Raw genomic sequence first — 7,185 nt, forward strand, 5'->3', positions numbered from 1 at the left:
TCACAGTGTTAATTTTAACTACTCCAATATGTTGTGGAACCATAGAGATTCCGCTTGTGCCAAGTAGTCCTACCAGATGGCGTCAGTTGGCCATGTTTCCCTTGGCATAACGTACAATCAGGCTGACCGCATGCGCACATGGCACAGACTTCACATATATGCCTACAGTCTGCTTTCAAAACGTGCACACACACACACACACACTGCATCCGAGAGAGTTGAGTGCTGCACACCAACAAACACCCTCCTCCCCGTCATGCAAACTGGGATCATGGTGAGCACTGAAGCTGCGGAGCCGAGGCGGGCGGGGAAGAGAAGCGCACGTGAACTTTGCTCAACTTCGCACGTACGTTCATGACACATTCACGTATCAGTTTGTGTGTGTGTGGGGGGGGGGGGGGGGGGCTGGGTTACACTTGGACACACTACACATACACACAACAGGAAGTGATGTCAGTGCCTGTCACCTGGGAGACAGAGACGGTTGCTAAGATACCATGACAGTGGGTTCTTGTTCCTGAGCTCTTTCCTCAGCCCCTGAGTTCACATGGACTCACACAGATAGACACTAGTCCCTCAGTAGCTGGTGTTCATCCCTCCCATCCCTTAATCACTGGCCGGCCCTCGGAGCCTGGCTTAGCTTCACTTTATCTTCCTCACTCTCGCTCTCTCCATCTCCATCTATCTGCCTGTCTAGCGCCTGTCTGAGCTCATACGTTTTTCAGTGTCTCTCATTAACGGCAAAAATGTTCACGTCCATGTTAAGGACTGTAGTGGTAAATAAAAAGACGATTAAACTGCCCTCCAAACATGGTGGTGGATTAGCAAACATTTTTTTTAAAGAGTTATCTGTATTGTACAAATCTTATTATAAGAAATACAGATTTAACCTTTAAACCTAACTAGCCTCATAAAAACGCATGATGCTCTTTAAGGAAAACTGTTTTCATTTGTGTCCATTATATCTCCTACCCACTGTACAGTATGTCCATGCTATGATTTATTTGACAGGGACAGAGACAATAGATAATAGTGCAAGTATCTTGGTGTTTATAGCCATGGATGGATTACTGAACAGGCCTATCAGGCAGTGGCCCATGAGGTCAGGGACCTTGACCTTAAAATGATGCAAAATTACCACAGAGATGCTAAATGACCACAAGTACACACAAAATGACCATAAAGAGACAAAAAAAAATACTATAGGGATACAAAATGACTGAAAATAGACATAAAACGACCACTTAGAGATGAGATGTAAAATGACCATGGAATAAAACGTCTAAAAATAAGTGTCATAAATGACCAAAAAGATTTGGGTGTCTTGTTCCTACGTAGACAGAGTGGGGGGTCTCTTACATGTCTGTGCCAAGGGGCCTGTTGGCTCAGAATGCGTCCATGTTTATAGCGGATAATTTCAGCTTTCCTGAAACTAAATGGTGAGGACAACTTGATACAGTGAGATATAAGGAAGCACACCTTAAAAACACTACATTTAAACATTAGACATACTGCTTTGCTGCTGGATTAAACAGGATTTGGTAGCTTGTTCATAAGTGCTGGAGTCTGCAGCAAATTTCCAGAGATCAGAGTTTTGCAGAAAGGGAAATTACAATTACAGTGCATTTTACTCATGCACAGCCACTTTCAAACCATACACATTAGAAAATTTAATAAAGCGACCTGTGGTTCTGTCAAAGAACCAAGATCTGATCTTGGTTTTTAGGGCTTTGCTGCGGAAAAAGAAATCCTGGATGTATGGAAATGCAGAGTTCAAGATAACACGTTAATGGGAGACAGTACAAGTGAACAGGGTAAAACCTTGAATTCATATATATCACCTTGAGACATCCCCAGTTGTGTTTAAATATGCAAGCCAGGCGTTAACTTATTACAAATGTGCAAATTTGCACATGTTTCTAGAACAGAGATGTGAACTATGGATAAAGCCAGGTTCAAAATTCCTGTTTCGTTTTGTTGACGTATTAGAGTCAAAGGTGCTCACAGAGGGAAATCTATTTTTATTAGTCCAGAAATCAGAAAATACTGTACAGCAGCCATTAAAAGAAAATCTATTTTTGTCATGTTTTTTTAAGAATAAAAGTTCTATAAATCAGTCTATGAAGGATTTATGAACAAAGCCCTCTGCAAAAACCTTCAGACTATGGACTGGATTAAACTGGAAAGTTTGGTGTCTGTAAGTGCTGCTGAAGTGGAGATTTCTGCCTCAGAGTGAGAAAAACTCATTTTGAGAAAACCCTCCTTTGAAGATACGGATTGTACAATTCATGCATTTTGCAAAACACTACAGGTGAGTGGGATTAACTTATTTAATGAATATATATCACCCTGAAACTTCCCCAGTTAGTTACTGACATGAAGACAATTCTTTTTTGATTAACAAGTTCTCTGAAATATGCAAATTAGTTCTTATCTAATGCTAACCTTTGGTGAATTCTGGTGGTGAATCGTGGTGGTGCCTGCTGCCGTGGTCCTGCATGACGCTTCCTGCTGCTATTATAATCTATAACCTTAGCTGTGCTTGTTTCTACTATTCTGCTGTATTAACTGCCATAACATATAAGTCATATTCACATTACTATAGATATTATTATAGTTACTGGAAGTGTGTCTGTCTATACCTACTCTGTAAAGTGTCCTGAGATAACTTTTGTTATGATTTGGCACTATAAATAAAATTGAATTGAACTGAATTTGGGAGAAATCTATGAGTAAAGTTTATGCATATAGCACAATTCATACACATCAAGTGATCTACAGGTGAGCAGACAAAAGAATCCTAGAAAACCAAAATCGCATAAATAAAAGATGAAAAAGAAAGAGTACATTTGAATGATGTACAGGCGCAAACAGGTAAAGTGTAGTAAATGTTAAATGGACTTGTACTTCTATAGCGCCTTTCTAGTCTTCTGACTACTCAAGGCACTTTCACAGTGTTTGTCACATTCACCCATTCACACAGACATTCCCACTGATGGCAGTGGACATCTACATATCATCTAATCTAACCATTCACACCACATTTACACACCCATGCGCAGCACAGGGAGCAATTTGGGGTTCAGTGTCTTGTAGTCAAACATCTAAATGTGTATTTTGGATGTTTTCTTTCCACTGATCTGAAAGAAGACAGGTTATAGAAGCAAAACAAACAGCCCAAGATCTCAAAATAGACCAGTGTATGAAAGACCAATGTTTCGGTGTGTTGTTTTTTTATTTTAAGAAAACAGCAGAGGACTTGGTGTGTGTCGACCTCTGACACTGCCGCCATTTCTGATCCACACCGGACACTCGTAGGGGGACGGCTGAGATGTCAATGTTTCCACCAACAGTGGCTCAGAAATGCGGACGTAGATGAACGATAACATATGGATGTTTCCTTATAACTTTGAGTTTCCATCCGTTTCACTCATCATTGCTGCATTCATGCCGTGTCAGAATAATCAGAAATGGTAGCTCCCGACTGGGGACGACAACTCGGAAAGTCTGCAAAAATTTGGGTAAAAGATGCGTCGAGCTGTTGTCACAAAGAAACATTTCCGCCGATAGTAAATGTTGGGGCTGATGTAAGAAACTTTTTGTTAATTCAAGTATTGCATGCTATTTGTAAAATGGTATTAGGTTTTAATGGTGTAACCCGCCTCACGCCCGTTGTCAGCTGGGATCGGCTCCAGCTTGCTTTTTTGCTGATTACTCCAATATCCGTGTCTGGGGAGACATTCCCAGGCTATATGTAAATAAGCCGTCGTGTTAGTGACCAACAGTTATGCGTTGCGTTCACTTGTAATCAGAAATCGGGAACCTCAACTTCTGAGTCAGACTTGCAGTAAGGGCAGACGTGTGATAGGAACGTGTGTGTGTGTGTGTGTGTGTGTGTGTGTGTGTGTGTGTGTGTGTGTGTGTGTGTGTGTGTGTGTGTGTGTGTGTGTGTGTGTGTGTGTGTGTGTGTGTGTGTGTGTGTGTGTGTGTGTGTGTGTGTGTGTGTGTGTGTGTGTGTGTGTGTGTGTGTGTGTGTGTGTGTGTGTGTGTTTAAGTTTAAGAGGGGAACATCTAGGGGACGGATCAGCAGTAGAGAGATGAATGTGTTTCAATAAAGTTTACAAATAGGCAAAGAAAAACAAAAATAGTCAACACACACAGTGACTTAACGTGACAAGATGGAGGCTCTGAAAGAACAGGCTCACCTGCAGTTTCATCTAACCGCCAAAGAGGCCGCTAGAAACAACGTATCTCAAATCTTATGGAGTCCAACTTTAAAGCTCCTGAACACACCGAAGTTGGAAGAACGACTTCCCAGCTCAAGAAACGGGACCATCTGAGGAGCATGTGAAGGCACCTCTGTCCTCCATCTTCTCCTGGGGGATCCAGGGGAGGTCCCACACCAGGTGCATACCTGATCTGAGTTTGAACAGGTCTGATGGATCGACCTGGCCTCAGCGCTTGTTCGCAGAAGGGTTTTTCCTTCGTTCTTTAGGAGGCAGGAGGAATTGATTCTGAATGTTCAAAGCATTCGTTGTGGAGGCAGCTGTCTACATGTGCTTTGTGGACTTGGAGATCGTGTCTCCCTGGGGTGTCATGTTGGGGGGATGCTGTGGGAATATGGGGGATGCAGGGCTGTTGATATGAGCCATCAAAGCCATCTGGGCCGCATACACCCGGAGAGAGCGCCACAGCATGTTGTCTGCGGGAACATGAAGTATTCTCTCACAAATATCGCACTTTCATTTCAGAATTATTGTTAAAAAAAAAAAAAAAAAAAAGCTGTTGAGCTACGGGTGCTGACCGAAACAATATTCAAACAAAAACTAAAAACATTTCCACTTTCCAATTAGATATTCCACAACTCAGCATGTAGCCTACACTCGAGTGCAACCATAAATGTTTTAAAGACTCACAGAAGTGCGTTACTTTCCCCCACATCAGCTGTGGCAAATTTAGGGATATTTAAAGATTTGTAATCATTTTCTCATAAGATCAAGACAAACGTTACTATCATCATCAGGGGGGAAGTCACGTGGTCGAGTAAATAAATCATAAAGTCCAGACGTGTGAATTCAGTCTGCTCAGACGATCGGCAGCATCTCATTGGTTGAACTCTGTTGAGGATGGAGTAGCGGCAAAGCAGTCTGCCTTCTCCTCATACGACCATCGGCTCTGAGGGGAAGAAGACTTCTTGTATACCAATTACTAAAATCAGTAGTACATAATGTATATTTTAAAGTACTGCTATAAAATATGCAGTCAGGACACAGAGATGGAAACCACTAACTGAAATCACATAAGTATGACAAAATAACTCCCGTCATGCATTTAAGATCTCAATATAAAGCGTCTGAGCGTGCACATCACCTTTAATGGGACTCGTATAGATTCATGACATTTGCATTAAAAATGTGATTAAACACTTGAAGCACACTTAACCTTGCCCATTACATCCCTGCACACTACCTCACATATGAACAAAGTCTGACTGCTCTTTTACTGCAGAGTGGTTCTGGGTCAGAGCCAATTAAAACGCTTCTGCTGACATGTTGGTTGTGTGGCGTTTTTTTTTTTTTTTTTGGTTGTCGTCCCGCTCCCTGTTGTCGCCACGAGGAAAAAGAGGAGCAGTCTGAGGGGCCGGTTAGGGGGAAGGTATGGGCTCGAGATGAAGATTATACAGCCTGGGGGCAGAGTTTGTTCTACGCCCTGCCGGAGGAGGTGTTGACAGGAGGAACAGGAGACAGAGTCTTATTATTAAGCCTCGCCACACAGAGGTTGAATGTGTTGTGGTGGTGGTGGTGGTGGTGGATGAGTTCAGCCTGCACGCAGAGGAGGGTACAGGTTGGAGAAGCATGTAACACCTAAAATTGGATTTGTCTTCAGGGGCTGGTCGTTGAGGTCCACTTGGCTCGGGTGTGGGGGAGATCAATGGTACTATCTGGGGCCTAATGGACGTGGTTGCCAGATAGGGCTGTTTCTGAACAGGGAGGAGTATTGGCTTTAGTGGTGGAGACACAAGCTTGGTTAACTCTGTGTTTAAAAGAAAAGGAGCTTCTCTCTCTGTCGGTGGAAACACAGCGTTTCAGGGTGTACACAGGCATAAGCGTTGGAGCGATCAACCCTTGCTTGCTAGTCACGACAGCCCGAGTCAATTTGGTATCACACAGGTTGGAATCTCTGCAGCCGGTGGCGTGCTGTTTCACCATCAGATACGGATAAGGGCTCAGTTAAGGCCTTGGAGGCTGTGGAGAGTTCAGGCTTGAGATAGCGCATGAGGAAAGGAAAGAGGGGGGGGGGGGGGGTAGATGCAGAAACGGCGGGGAGGAGAAAGGCAGGCGGCGTGTTTTTCCCCCCAACACCACCGGTGTATCTGCCCCACTTCCTCTCACCATGCTGCACCAGCCCAGCACGGCCATGGCAGAGGTTTCACCCCGACGCAGCGACTGCTCACCGAGGCCACGGGACCTGAACAAAAACCCGGGGCAAAGAGCTGGCCCACGTGTCTCTCAGCCAATATGCCAGCACAGCACAACACACAGCAGCTGAAGGCAGGAGGAGAGAGACGCCTCATCCACAGGGGCAGAAACACTGGAAGGCAGGCTTTCAGTCTTCATATGAGGCGCATTAATCCTCACAGTGGCTCCCATCTTTATTCATTCATCGGCCTGTGGTGTCCACTCAATCAGTCAGTTAAAGGCTGGCCTGGTGGAGCGAGCCCCTGCACACCCACCACAGTGAAGGGAGGAGGTTATACTCCACACCATAAAGCCTGAGCAGACACTGCAGCACAGAGATACAAATAGTGGGCTGGGGAGGAAGAGGAGGAAATGTGAGGGAGCTCGTTTAAATAATGAGGCAACGGAGGGGAGGGGGGGTGCTACAACTGGAGGTGAAAAAAGAGCAGCCTTTCTATCAAGAGTGAGCCAGATTGAGAGGTTCAAAGTAAAAGGAGGGAGAGAACAGTCAATATCAAGAGCGAGCGATAGGGAGGGATCCAGGACGACGACGACGACGACACCTCCACAGACTACAGAGGTATGTATGTGTGAGAGAGGGAGGGAGGGATGTGGCGGTGGAGAGTGTGTGAGAGTTAGAGAGAGGGAGGGATATCCACTGCACTGTTGTGTGACTGGAAATTTAATAGAGAGGGGGGGTGGGAGGCAGGCAGGAGGGGAGGGGAGA

The sequence above is a fragment of the Echiichthys vipera genome, assembly GCF_963691815.1.
Source record: "Echiichthys vipera genome assembly, chromosome: 17".
Taxonomy (NCBI): domain Eukaryota; kingdom Metazoa; phylum Chordata; class Actinopteri; order Perciformes; family Trachinidae; genus Echiichthys; species Echiichthys vipera.